Genomic DNA, 16,162 nt, shown 5'->3' with positions numbered 1-16,162 from the left:
TAACTACATCAACTCATTTATCTTTTATTCTCACAAAAAATCATCACAAACATACCAACATAACCAATACAAGAAAACACAAACTTCTTTACTACTCTTTAACAAAAACTTACAGTTTAAAAAGTTAAGTATAAGGGTTGATTAAACGCCAAAAGGTACACAAATCAGCTAGTACCCAACATTTCATTAATACTTCATTGATATTATTTTAAGTAATTTTACTACATTAATTTTCATTAATATTTTTTTGAATTTATTAGATGTTTCACAGACCCTTATGCTGGCCATTTTCATCTACAAAATATTTGTTCAAGTAGAACACCATTTAACTTAGATTGATTGTAATATCTAATCAACAAACTATTAATCACAGGTTAAAAAGAAAAACTTTATTAAAAAAAATAAAAAAAAAATATGAGGCTAGAAAATTCAAAAACTTTTTTAAAAAAATGCTTACACCAACATTCATCAATGATTTCATTTATTTATTTTTATTTTTAAATAAAAATCGTCGGTTTAAGTTCATTCTTCGATTAAAGTAATTGTTACTTTATGTAGTAGTCAAAAGTTTATAATAATAGGTAATAATTAATCTGGCTTTATCGTAAATAATATAGTTTTCTCCAATTACATTCTCCATCTAGGTATTCTTCCCACAGTGTTATATATTTGGAATATAAGATAAATAAGATATGCATATTTTTATGACAGCTAACATAATTATTCCAGTATTTTACTATAAGTAAAATTAGGGAGACTACATTAAATTAAAATTGAGAAATGAATAATTATTGTTGAATAATTTACTTGATATTACCTACGCGTTATTTGTGCTCACAAATACTTCGGAAAGACGAATTCTAGACTGAAATATTATTTTAAATCCGTGATTCAAATTTAAATAGTAGCCGACTCTGCCTTTGCCTTTTTCTACTTTAACGTGCATGTACATACATATATGTGACTTCTCAGAATAAAGAGCATAATAAAGATAAATCAGAAGAATAATTTGGAATAAAGCTAAAATAAAGTACCTATTTAATTACAAAGATATAATATACATTTTATCATAATTATAACAAAAAAATAAAATATTATGAATAAAAAAAGGGAAGGGATTAGCTATGCGGTTAGCGTATTGGATTCCCACGTGGAGGTTCCGCGTTTTAATCCAGCTGCAGACCCTTAGATTTTCTCTTTCTAAGAGCTTCTTACAGCTCACTGTCCGGGTGATGGACAGTGTTGTCTGTAACGAGAGAACACTGTCCGGAGGCCGGCAGTGCACTGAAAAAAGCTCCGGGCGCCTATAACCTTAGATGTTGAGGCGACTTAAATGATAAAAAAAAAAGAAAAAGAAAATGAATGAACTGGCCAGCATAAGGGTTTGTGAAACATCTAATAAATTCAAAAAAATATTAATGAAAATTAATGTAGTAAAATTACTTAAAATAATATCAATGAAGTATTAATGAAATGTTGGGTACTCGCTGATTTGTGTACCTTTTGGCATTTAATAAACCCTTATACTTAACATTTTAAACTGTAAGTTTTTGTTAAAGAGATTTTTGTACCTTTTGGATAGATTTTCCTTTTTGTATGTTTTGCAAAGTTACATATCTGCTTTACAGATTTTATTAAAATTGGGAATAATAAATTTTAATTTTATCATTATAACCTGAAAAGGTGTTAAGTCGGAGTTACTACCACTGGAGAGATCTTTTTAAAGAATGATTATAGTTGCGGTCCCCAAACCATCCTCAATAACAATTTTTTTGAGAAAGCGTTTTGAATAAAATAGGAAGGTAATTTATATGTAAATAGCAAAATTAAACTGCGATTTCAGTCCTTCCCTTTAAGAGGAGTAAGAAAAATAAACTGCGATTACAGTACTTCTCCCTAAAAGGCAAAGATTTTGAACGGAACGACAATTCATTGATGAAAATCGGTTCACTCATTGAAAATTTTAACGATTGCAGTACTTCCTCTTAGTAGGTGAAAGAGCATGATGACACTTCACAGCCACGTAGAGGAGCTATAACCGCTTCTTCTTGCTAAATTTTATCAAAATCGGACTAAGCGTTATAGAAATATTGGTAATAATACTTTTAGAAAGGGTCCTTATTTGGGTGGGGCAAACTCCCCTCCTTATGAGGCACGGCGTCGAGACTTTTAAAGTGCAAATCTGCACAAAATTTCGATTCGAATGACACTTCATTCATGAAAATCGGTTCACGAGTCGATAATTTGCAACGATTGCTATACTTCCCCTTAAAAAGTGTAAGAGCTGATCGTCGCTTTAATGTTACGTAGGGGAGCCCTAACCCCATCACCCTACCATATTTTATCAAAATCGGGCCAAGATTTACAAAGTAATTAAAACTGTCCGGTAGGACAGTTGTATAAGGGTTGATCGTCAAAAACTGCACGAAAAAGCGTAACGTTAAAAAACACCCAACTTTGACAATTTTTTTCTCTTTTTCTATAAAAGATAAAATTCCCAAATTTTCTTTAAAATATAGGGCAAACCCTCCTTTATAACTGTAATTTTTTTGCAACCCCCCAGACCTAATAGATTTTGAGAAAAAAGTTGCCGAAAATGAGCAAAAACGGCATTTTTAAAAAAATGCTTACACCAACATACATCAATGATTTCGATTATTTTATTTTTAATAAAAATCGTCTGTTTAAGTTTATTCTTCGATTAAAGTAATTGTTATTTTATGTAGTAGTCAAACGTTTATAATAATAGGTAATAATTATCTGGCTTTATCGCAAATAATATAGTTTTCTTCAATCACACTCTCAATGTAGCTGTTCTTCTCACAATGTTATATATATGTTATGTAATATAAAATAAATAAGTATTGCATACTTTTAGGACAGCTAATTATTCCAGTATTTTACTGTAAGTAAAATTAAATTACAATTGAGAAATGAATAATTGTTGTTGAATAATCTACTTGTTATTAACTGTGTGTTGTTTGTGCTCACGAATATTTCGGTAAAACGAATTCAAGTCTGAAATATTGTTTTAAATCCTCCGTGATTCAAATTTAAACAGTAGCCGTCTCTAACTTTGTCTTTTTCTACTTTAACATGCATGTATAAGATGTGACAACTTCAGAATAAAGGGCATATTAAAGATAAATCAGAAGAATAATTTGGAATAGAGTTAAAATAAAGTACCTATTTAAAAACTAAGATATAATATACATTTTATCATGATTATAACCAAATAATATTATGAACGAACTGGCCAGCATCTGTGGCATCTAATAAATTCTAAAAAATGTGAAGGAAAAGTTATTGCAGCAAAATTACTTAAATTATATCAACTAAGCTTGAATGAAATGTTGGGTACTTGCTGATTTGTGTACCTTTTGGCGTTTAATCAACCCTTATACTTAACTTTTTAAACTGTAAGTTTTTGTTAAAGAGATTAGTAATAATAATTTTGGAGAGGGCCTTACATAAAGGGGGCTAACTCCTCTCCCATTCGATGTACAGCATCGTGACCCCCAAAAGGCACATCTACATAAAATTTCGAATCGAATGACACCTCATTCATGAAAATCGGTTCGCGCGTTTAGGCGCTACGTTGTTTACAAAAAAGGTAACAACAACAAGAAGAAGAAGAAGAACAACTAGAAAAAGAACAATTTTTGAAAATGCCGTTTTTGCTCATTTTCAGCATCTTTTTTCTCAAAATCTATCAAATCTTGGTTGTTGCAAAAAAATTACAGCTATAAAGGAGGATTTGCCCTTTATTTTAAAGAAAATTTGGGAATTTTATCTTTTATAGAAAAAGAGAAAAAAATTGTCAAAGTTGGGTGTTTTTTAACGCTACGCTTTTTCGTGCAGTTTTTGATGATCAACCCATATACAACTGTCCTACCGGACAGTTTTAATACACAACTCCCATTACACTACAAACTAAAACTAATTAAAATTCAACTACATTTCAACACTAGCATACAACTTTTATTTCAATTACTATAAACAAACAAACAATTCTTCCTGCCAAACTTTATCAACAACAATCGCCCAAAAATTATTCTAAACCCATCAACAGGGGCCAGCTTTACTAAACGTTTTTCTCAATTATAAACTATAGTTATTTTGTGCACAGATCTAAAAAAGTAGAAGATATTAAGTGTTGAAAATTTTTTGGGTCATGAAATTCTGTAAAATTATAGCCGTTCTATATCTCCCACTGTGAACCACGTATTGATATGGAATTTTGTTCTCTTATACACTTTGTTTTTCTCAATTATAAACTATTGTTATTTTGTGCACAGATCTAAAAAAGTAGAAGACATGAAGTGTTGAAAATTTTTTGGGTCATAAAATTCTGTAAAATTATAGCCGTTCTATATCTCCCACTGTGAATCACGTATTGATATGGAATTTTGTTCTCTTGTACACTTTGTTTTTCTCAAATATAAACTATAGTTACTTTGGCCACAAATCTAAAAATGTAAAAGATATGAAGGGTTGAAATTTTTTTGGGTCATGAAATTCTGTAAAATTATGGTCGTTCTATATCTCCCACTGTGAACCACGTATTGGTATGGAATTTTGTTCCCTTGTACACTTTGTTTTTCACAAATATAAACTATAGTTACTTTGTGCACAAATCTAAAAAGGTAGAAGATATAAAGGGTTGAAAATGTTATGGGTCATGAAATTCTGTAAAATTATAGTCGTTCTATATCTTCTACAGTGAACCACGTATTGCTATGGAATTTTGTTCTCTTGTACACTTTGTTTTCTCAATTATAAACTATAGTTACTTTGTGCAAAGATCTAAAAATATAAAAGATATAAAGAGTTGAAAATTTTTTGGGTCATGAAATTCTGTAAAATTATGGTCGTTCTATATCTTCTACAGTGAACCACGTATTGCTATGGAATTTTGTTCTCTTGTACACTTTGTTTTCTCAATTATAAACTATAGTTACTTTGTGCAAAGATCTAAAAATATAAAAGATAAAAAGGGTTGAAAATTTTTTGGGTCATGAAATTCTGTAAAATTATGGCCGTTCTATATCTACCACTGTGAACCACGTATTGGTATGGAATTTTGTTCTATTGTACACGTTGTTTTTCTCAATTATAAACTATTGTTATTTTGTGCACAGATCTAAAAAGGTAGAAGATATAAAGTGTTGAAAATTTTGTGGGTGATGAAATTCTGTAAAATTATGGCCGTTCTATATCTCCCACCGTGAACAACATATTCGTATGGAATTTTGTTCTCTTGTACACTTCATTTTGCTGAAATATAAACTATAGTTACTTGGTGCACAAATCTAAAAAGGTAGAAGATATAAAGTGTTGAAAATTTTTTGGGTCATGAAATTCTGTGAAATTATGGCCGTTCTATATCTACCACTGTGAACCACGTATTGGTATGGAATTTTGTTCTCTTGTACACTTTGTTTTTCTGAAATATAAACTATAGTTACTTGGTGCACAAATCTAAAAAGGTAGAAGATATAAAGGGTTGAAAATTTTTTGGGTCATGATTTTCTGTAGAATTATGGCCGTTCTATATCTACCACTGTGAACCACGTATTGGTATGGAATTTTGTTCTCTTGTACACTTTGTTTTTCTCAATTATAAACTATAGTTATTTTGTGCACAGATCTAAAAAGGTAGAAAATATAAAGTGTTGAAAATTTTGTGGGTCATGAAATTCTGTAAAATTATGGTCGTTCTATATCTCCCACGGAAACGCCCGTATTGGTATGGAATTTTGTTCTCTTGTACACTTTGTTTTTCTCAATTATAAACTATAGTTATTTTGTGCACAGATCTAAAAAGGTAGAAGATATGAAGGGATGAAAATTTTTTGGGTCATGAAATTCTGTAAAATTATGGTCGTTCTATATCTCCCACTGTGAACCACGTATTGGTATGGAATTTTGTTCCCTTGTACACTTTGTTTTTCACAAATATTAACTATAGTTACTTTGTGCACAAATCTAAAAAGGTAGAAGATATAAAGGGTTGAAAATGTTATGGGTCATGAAATTCTGTAAAATTATAGTCGTTCTATATCTTCTACAGTGAACCACGTATTGCTATGGAATTTTGTTCTCTTGTACACTTTGTTTTCTCAATTATAAACTATAGTTACTTTGTGCAAAGATCTAAAAATATAAAAGATATAAAGAGTTGAAAATTTTTTGGGTCATGAAATTCTGTAAAATTATGGTCGTTCTATATCTTCTACAGTGAACCACGTATTGCTATGGAATTTTGTTCTCTTGTACACTTTGTTTTCTCAATTATAAACTATAGTTACTTTGTGCAAAGATCTAAAAATATAAAAGATAAAAAGGGTTGAAAATTTTTTGGGTCATGAAATTCTGTAAAATTATGGCCGTTCTATATCTACCACTGTGAACCACGTATTGGTATGGAATTTTGTTCTATTGTACACGTTGTTTTTCTCAATTATAAACTATTGTTATTTTGTGCACAGATCTAAAAAGGTAGAAGATATAAAGTGTTGAAAATTTTGTGGGTGATGAAATTCTGTAAAATTATGGCCGTTCTATATCTCCCACCGTGAACAACATATTCGTATGGAATTTTGTTCTCTTGTACACTTCATTTTGCTGAAATATAAACTATAGTTACTTGGTGCACAAATCTAAAAAGGTAGAAGATATAAAGTGTTGAAAATTTTTTGGGTCATGAAATTCTGTGAAATTATGGCCGTTCTATATCTACCACTGTGAACCACGTATTGGTATGGAATTTTGTTCTCTTGTACACTTTGTTTTTCTGAAATATAAACTATAGTTACTTGGTGCACAAATCTAAAAAGGTAGAAGATATAAAGGGTTGAAAATTTTTTGGGTCATGATTTTCTGTAGAATTATGGCCGTTCTATATCTACCACTGTGAACCACGTATTGGTATGGAATTTTGTTCTCTTGTACACTTTGTTTTTCTCAATTATAAACTATAGTTATTTTGTGCACAGATCTAAAAAGGTAGAAAATATAAAGTGTTGAAAATTTTGTGGGTCATGAAATTCTGTAAAATTATGGTCGTTCTATATCTCCCACGGAAACGCCCGTATTGGTATGGAATTTTGTTCTCTTGTACACTTTGTTTTTCTCAATTATAAACTATAGTTATTTTGTGCACAGATCTAAAAAGGTAGAAGATATGAAGGGATGAAAATTTTTTGGGTCATGAAATTCTGTAAAATTATGGTCGTTCTATATCTCCCACTGTGAACCACGTATTGGTATGGAATTTTGTTCCCTTGTACACTTTGTTTTTCACAAATATAAACTATAGTTACTTTGTGCACAAATCTAAAAAGGTAGAAGATATAAAGGGTTGAAAATGTTATGGGTCATGAAATTCTGTAAAATTATAGTCGTTCTATATCTTCTACAGTGAACCACGTATTGCTATGGAATTTTGTTCTCTTGTACACTTTGTTTTCTCAATTATAAACTATAGTTACTTTGTGCAAAGATCTAAAAATATAAAAGATATAAAGAGTTGAAAATTTTTTGGGTCATGAAATTCTGTAAAATTATGGTCGTTCTATATCTTCTACAGTGAACCACGTATTGCTATGGAATTTTGTTCTCTTGTACACTTTGTTTTCTCAATTATAAACTATAGTTACTTTGTGCAAAGATCTAAAAATATAAAAGATAAAAAGGGTTGAAAATTTTTTGGGTCATGAAATTCTGTAAAATTATGGCCGTTCTATATCTACCACTGTGAACCACGTATTGGTATGGAATTTTGTTCTATTGTACACGTTGTTTTTCTCAATTATAAACTATTGTTATTTTGTGCACAGATCTAAAAAGGTAGAAGATATAAAGTGTTGAAAATTTTGTGGGTGATGAAATTCTGTAAAATTATGGCCGTTCTATATCTCCCACCGTGAACAACATATTCGTATGGAATTTTGTTCTCTTGTACACTTCATTTTGCTGAAATATAAACTATAGTTACTTGGTGCACAAATCTAAAAAGGTAGAAGATATAAAGTGTTGAAAATTTTTTGGGTCATGAAATTCTGTAAAATTATGGCCGTTCTATATCTACCACTGTGAACCACGTATTGGTATGGAATTTTGTTCTCTTGTACACTTTGTTTTTCTGAAATATAAACTATAGTTACTTGGTGCACAAATCTAAAAAGGTAGAAGATATAAAGGGTTGAAAATTTTTTGGGTCATGATTTTCTGTAGAATTATAGCCGTTCTATATCTACCACTGTGAACCACGTATTGGTATGGAATTTTGTTCTCTTGTACACTTTGTTTTTCTCAATTATAAACTATAGTTATTTTGTGCACAGATCTAAAAAGGTAGAAAATATAAAGTGTTGAAAATTTTGTGGGTCATGAAATTCTGTAAAATTATGGTCGTTCTATATCTCCCACGGAAACGCCCGTATTGGTATGGAATTTTGTTCTCTTGTACACTTTGTTTTTCTCAATTATAAACTATAGTTATTTTGTGCAAAGATCTAAAAAGGTAGAAGATATAAAGTGTTGAAAATTTTTTGGGTCATGAAATTCTGTAAAATTATAGCCGTTCTATATCTACCACTGTGAACCACGTATTCGTATGGAATTTTGTTCTCTTATACACTTTATTTTTCTCAATTATAAACTATAGTTATTTTGTGCACAGATCTAAAAAAGTAGAAGATATAAAGGGATGAAAATTTTTTGGGTCATGAAATTCTGTAAAATTATGGCCGTTCTATATCTACCACTGTGAACCACGTATTGGTATGGAATTTTGTTCTATTGTACACTTTGTTTTTCTCAATTATAAACTATTGTTATTTTGTGCACAGATCTAAAAAGGGAGAAGATATGAAGTGTTGAAAATTTTTTGGGTCATGAAATTCTGTAAAATTATAGTCGTTTTATATCTTCTACTGTGAACCACGTATTGCTATTGAATTTTGTTCTCTTGTACACTTTGATTTTCTCAATTATAAACTATAGTTATTTAGTGCACAGATCTAAAAAGGTAGAAGATATGAAGGGATGAAAATTTTTTGGGTCATGAAATTCTGTAAAATTATGGTTTTCTATATCTTCCACTGTGAACCACGTATTGGTATGGAATTTTGTTTTCTTGTACACTTTGTTTTCTCAATTATATACTATAGTTACTTTGTGCACAAATCTATAAAGGTAGAAGATATGAAGGGTTGAAAATTTTTTGGGTCATGAACTTCTGTAAAATTATGGTCGTTCTATATCTCCCACTGTGAACCACGTATTGGTATGGAATTTTGTTTTCTTGTACACTTTGTTTTTCTCAATTTTAAACTATAGTTATTTAGTGCACAGATCTAAAAAGGTAGAAGATATGAAGGGATGAAAATGTTTTGGGTCATGAAATTCTGTAAAATTGTTGCCGTTCTATATCTCTCACTGTGAACCAAGTATTGATATGGAATTTTGTTCTCTTATACACTTTGTTTTTCTCAATTATAAACCATAGTTATTTTGTGCACAGATCTAAAATGGTAGAAGGTATAAAGAGATGAAAATTTTTTGGGTCATGAAATTCTGTAAAATTATGGCCGTTCTATATCTCCCACTGTGAACCACGTATTGGTATGGAATTTTGTTCTATTGTACACTTTGTTTTTCTCAATTATAAACTATTGTTATTTTGTGCACAGACGTAATCACTAGTTACTACTTTTGCGCGTTTCTCCACATATTCAAACTAGTGATGGGCAGAACGAGTCCGCGTTTGGGGTCGTTGGATTTGAATCAGTTCCAGGTTGGAATCGATTCCAACAACTCGTTCACTGATTCCAGTCTGTATTTTCCCTATGCATTAGTACAAATGTCACGCATTGTAATTAAATAAATCATTAAAAGTTAGCTTTTCCAGTTAATAACAAAACTATATTTCTTTAACACACATTAAGTAGTTCCCTAATTTCCAATTGATCTGATAAATATAAAATTAACAACGTAACCAAATATTAACAAAAATAGGCTAGTCAAATATAAAAATTAAAGCAACTGCAGTTTTGTCGTTATCTAGCTTGACCACTGGAGTTAACTTGATTCAAGAAGAAAAACGGAAATGGGTAGGAAATTATTCCCATAAAAAAAAATTATAACCCTTCAAACGAAATGATAATTACTCATAAAGAAAGAAATATTTACTAACTATGAATTGAATATCAAGCTTTTAAAATATCTTATTATCTTACAAAAAGAAAAAGCTGTGTGCCAAATCTTTAACTTAGCGGCTGGACGCTCTTTCTCTTATCTTCATTGGCGAAAGTTAAATCGTGTACATGTCACGACGACGATCAAAGTAATAATGAGCTAAAAAATAGTATTACCTAACTGGTTTACTTACTACTGTATCCCTCCCACTCTATCACCTATTTCACAAACATTCGTCGATTGGAAATAGGTTTTAGTTAAATATTCGTTTCATTTGAAAACAAAAAACATTATAACGCTTTTTCAAGATGTTTTTAATTTTTAAAAATTTGTTTTTGTCCATTTCTCTTATAAAATACGAAGAATTTCTAATAAAATATAATATACAAACACAAATGATCTAGAATGCAGGTGGAATCAGTCGTCGTTGCCATGGCAATGGAACCGTTTAACAACTCCGGTTCCAGCTCCAGCATTTTCTATTGGCTAGATTCAGTGAACGAAAAAATGGACGAGTCCGGTTTCAAAAGGATTTAAATCACCCGGAGTTAACTCCACCAATTCCAGTGGATTTAACCAATGAAATTGCTGGTGTTGGGCCGGAGTCGTTAAACGGTTCCATTACCATGGTAACGACGACTGACTCCACCTGCACTCTAGATCATTCTGTGTTTGTATATTATATTTTATTTGAAATTCTTCGTATTTTATAAGAGTAATGGACAAAAACAAATTTTTAAAAATTAAAAACATCTTGAGAAAACGTTGTATTTTTTTTTGTTTTCAAATGAAACGAATATTTAACTACAACCTGTTTAGAAATTAACAAAATAATAAAATGAATATTATTTTAGAATTGATATTCTAAAAAAACCTTGGAACTTATTTTATCCTTCAAGCATCTTTATTTAAGCTCGCCAGGTTTTGTATTTTGGTGTGGATTCCTCTTACAAGTTGGAATGTGTCAGTGAACTTCTACATAGTAGCCTGAAGTCAGTTTTATTTTAGTGTAAACGACTACAGTATTAATTATTTTCATTTTAATTTGCCTCAATTTTTTTGGGCGGGGCGGAATCACTTTTTTTAAAAATAGGGATTTGAATCAACTCGTTCCACTGGAACGAGTCCGCTCTAATAGCCCATAACTAATTCAAACACTTGTTGAACCTTTACTTGTTTAATAATGTATTAAAATGGTAGAAAAGCTAGTGTATTGATAATAGAAACACATTAAGCTTGAATATAATAATAAATAACATTTATTACTTGCAATAAGTACTAATTATTTAACAAACAGGAGTAATATCACTTTTTGTAGATCTAAGTCTTTTAAATAGTATCATATAAATTGGTAGTTGATAGTTGATTCACTATTGAATAAATAACGTAATATTCATCTTTATTGATTGTAATAATTACTAATTTCACGTAAATAGCAAAAAAAAAAAAAAAGTCAAAACAGCGTAATAATTAAAATAAACTTACTTGCATTAGACGCCATAATAATAATATTTATTTACAAAACTTTAAATATGTACACAAATTTGAAATGAAATTGAGGTTTCAAGCTTAGCGCCTATATACACCCATCAAATTATTTAGTTCAGTTTAAAGGAACATATTTACATATTAAGGAAAAAAATTAAAAAAACCTTAGCTTGATATACAGGTGGGTGTTACAAAAGATGCTTTAAGCGTTTATATTTATATTTTTTATAACTGAGAGAGTTTATATTGTAATTAACAATGGGTACTATGTGTGGGTACGGACTATTGTAACAAGTGGAGACGAATTTTTCTAAAAGACAGTAAACAGTAGTGGAGATGCTAGGAACGTCAATTACTGCGTGCATGTAGTCTATGGGCGTCCATCTGGGAAATGAACCAATCAATCTCAGGCATTTGTTTTGCACTCTCTGTATTTTATTATGATTGGTTATGCAAGTTTGAGACCAGACAGGGGCTGCATAGAGGAGTATAGGTCGAATGTAGAGATAGTATATTAATTTTTTATTTTGGAAGTCCAAGGATGAGTGTCTATTAAGCAAGGAGAACAGACTGCACATAACGCCTAGCGCCTTATTACATACATTATTCACATGCTTTGTGTACGTTAGTTTTGAGTCTAAAGTTAATCCTAAGTATTTAACTTCTTTTCGCCATGGTAGAGAGACTCCATTTACTGTAACAATATGGTTGATTGTGGGTCTTCTTCGAGAGAATAGAATTAGCTCCGTTTTAGTGTGGTTAGGTTTGATTCTCCACTTTTTAAAGTACTTGAAACTTTTAGCAAGAGCTATTGACAAATGATTGGCTATAGTGTCAATTCTGAAGGAGGATATGAAAAAGGAAGTGTCATCGGCAAACAACGCACTACTGGCTTTAAGTTTAATTTTGGTTAAATCATTAATAAAAATGTTAAAGAGAGTTGGTCCAAGGACCGAACCTTGCGGCACACCGGCTAAAATTGGCCTGAGGTTAGAAGTAGCATCATCAACTGCTACGCAAAATTTCCTGCTAGTCAAATAGCTTTTGACAAAGTAAATTAAGTATTTAGGGAAGTCATTCTGGATCATCTTATAGATTAGGCCATCATGCCAAACACAATCGAAAGCCTTCTCAACATCGATCAATGCCATTCCTGTGTGCTTGTTCACATTAAATCCGTCCGCAATGATGTCCGTGACTCTTGCTAGCTGTGCAGTAGTGGAGTGAAAAGATCTAAATCCGTATTGCACTTGAGATAGTAAATTATTACTTTCAATAAATGCATTTAGTCTCTTTAGTACAACACGTTCAACGACTTTACTAAGGCAGGGTAATAAAGAGATTGGTCGATAACTACTGGGTAGAGAGTGATCTTTTCCAGGCTTGGGGAGGACAATCACTTTTGCAGTTTTCCAAATTTCTGGAAAATATCCAAACATTAAAATATAGTTAATTATCTTAGTCAAGTGAATTAAACACTTGCGAGATATATTTTTAATTATTCGTGACTGAATACCATCTACACCAGGAGCCTTGTTATCTTTTAATTTGGAAATAATATTTCTGATTTCTTTCGGAGAAGTTAATTTGCAGGTGTCGTGTTTTACAGTTGGAATAAAAAACTCTTTGTTCGTAGATATTACACTACGGGTGAACGAAGGAACGCCTAGATCTGCGTTCCTGATGTGAACATTCTGAAAGAAGTCGGCCAACGTCGAAGCTTTATGGTGAGAACTAAAGGCATAGCTGTTTAGAGAGGTGGTCTGAGGATTATTATTTAAAGAGAGTGGCGGTATGTTAGGCGTTCCTTTGCGGACTCCTTTAACAATTCTGTAAAGTTTATTATCATGGGTAGATAGCTGCGAAAGAAAGTTGTTCCAGCTAGCGTTTCTGTGCAGTTGCAAAAGTCTTGATATCAAGGATATAAGTTTATTTAGCGTTCTCTTAATTCAGGAGTGACGGTACTTAGAAAACGCCTTTTTGACAATGTTTTTAATTTTTATACATAGCAGGATTAGAGGAAGTAATTCTTCAGATTTACTCCTTGATTTTTTAAGCGGAATTGAATCCAATGCAGCCGTTAATAGTATGGTTTGGAGGTTGGTCGCTAATGTGTCAATATCGTGATAGTTAGTTATGATTGGATTAATATCTAATTTTTCGTCCACCAAGGACCTAAATTTTTCCAATCAGCAGCTTTAAAGTTGAAAGCTTTCTCCGATTGAAGTTCATTTACTTTGTTCGTTAAATTAAAAATGACAGGGTTATGGTCAGAAGAGAGAGCACTGTGAGAGGTTGTTGTAATACTAAAATTACAGTTTTTTATTAGGGCGAAATCAAGCACACTAGGACGCGCATTTGATCGATCAGGAAAGTAGGTAGGCTTATCAGGTGCTAAAATTCCAATACCGAATTTAAAAGAGAATTCAAGCAGACATTTACCACTTCGGTTATTAGTGAAGCAATTCCAAGCAGCATGTTTACAATTTAAATCACCCACCAATATTACATGCTTGTGCAAATCAAAAAGCATACGCAAATCTCTACAGTCAAGTCTGAGAGATGGTGACAGATATGCCGACAGTATTAGGAGCTCTATATTTTCAAACTCTACCATGACACCAACAGCTATTAATGATTTCAATGGAGGAAGTAGTATAGGAAAATGTTTAATATTTTTTTTAATTAATAAAGCCACTCCTCTACCTGTGTCATTTCTATAAGTTGAGTAGCCATTAGATTTCAGTTTATGCTTACATTTTAATAGGGTTTCACAAAGTGCAATAATGTCGATATTGTACTTTTGAATATAATGAGATAATTCTAGGAACTTGTTAATAACGGATCTAGCGTTCCAGCTCATTATTTTAACTAAGGGCATCATATTAAACTAAATATAAAATCTGCTAGAATACTGACTTTACTTAAGGTATCGGGTGCTTGTTTTAGCCTTTCTAAACAATTTTTAAGACCTGAGAGGATATTTAGAAGATTGAAAGAAGAAAAGAAAGATTTAATTTCATGCAATAATTGTATGATTGAAAAATCAGAAGCATTGTTATCTGAGGCTGGGCTTTTCCAAGCAGTAGCAGAAGTATGGGAGAAATTGTTGGACCTCCCAGAAGGACCCCATGCTGAGTTAGTTGGTGCAGTAATATTAGAGAAACTTGATTTTGGTAGAGAAGGAAAGTCAGAAGCATTTAAAAGAAATGGAGGCTTAGAAGATAACTTCCTTTCAGCAGTCATTGAAGGGCGTGCTTTAAGATGTTTCTGTAGTACAGGGCAACCCTGGTGGTTAGCAGCGTGGCCGCCGTTACAGTTCACACAAACTGGAGGACTATCAGGAGTTGGACAATTTACCGTAAGATGAGTTCCGGCACATGTCAAACACTTGGGATTGCGATAGCAATTTTTGGCAATGTGATTAAAAGACTGACACTTGTAACACTGAGTGACTCCAGAAAAGTTTTTATATCGTTCCCAGTTGATGATACAACCGCATACCTTTTTGTTATTAATTATTTCATTAATCTTCACTGAATTATCAAAGGTGACAATGAACAGTGGATACTTAGTAATTCGACCAGTCATTTCTTTTTTCGACATCTGCGTAATCTTAACAGGCATAACATTTTTATCAGCCAGGTCTTGTTTAATTTCTTCACACGTGACGTTTGGTGGTATATTTCTAAGAACTAGTGTATGTTTTAGTTCATCTGCTAGTGTGTACGTGTGATACTCCAATTGGCAGAAGTAACTTCTTGTATAATTTTTTTGTAGTCACCTTTACATTTAGCAAGAAAAATTAATCGGTTACCTCTACATTTGAGATTAAAATCTTGTTTACATGCAGATCTCAGGGCTTTTAAAGAGGCACTGTGATCTTTGATGTAACTGTACACCACTATTGGAGGAATCCGTTCAGGCTTTTTCACAGTAGACGCTCTAGATACAGGAGGAGGAGGAGAGTCCTCATCCATGCTTTCCAAATCCGATAGAGGTTCATAGCTATTATCAGTACTCACTGTAATTTCAAAACTGTTGTCTTCTTTCCTACGCTTTTTAGAATCAACCTGCGATTCAGCCATAGGTTTAGATTTAACCGCATTATTAAAACTGTCCGGTAGGACAGTTGTATAAGGGTTGATCGTCAAAAACTGCACGAAAAAGTGTAACGTTGAAAAACACCCAACTTTGACAATTTTTTTCTCTTTTTCTATAAAAGATAAAATTCCCAAATTTTCTTTAAATTATAGGACAAACCCTCCTTTATAACTGAAATTTTTTTGCAACAACATAGATGTAATAGGTTTCGAGAAAAAAGTTGCCGAATATGAGCAAAAACGGCATTTTCAGAAATTGTTGTTGTTCTTCTTGTTGTTGTTGTTACCTTTTTTGTAAACCGCGTACCGCCTAAACGCGTGAACCGATTTTCATGAATGAGGTGTCATTCGATTCGGAATTTTTTGTA

This window comes from Rhodnius prolixus, unplaced genomic scaffold (assembly GCF_049639745.1).
Source record: "Rhodnius prolixus isolate KJV_2025 unplaced genomic scaffold, Rpr scaffold_15, whole genome shotgun sequence".
NCBI lineage: Eukaryota > Metazoa > Arthropoda > Insecta > Hemiptera > Reduviidae > Rhodnius > Rhodnius prolixus.
This window is presented reverse-complemented; position numbering follows the sequence as displayed.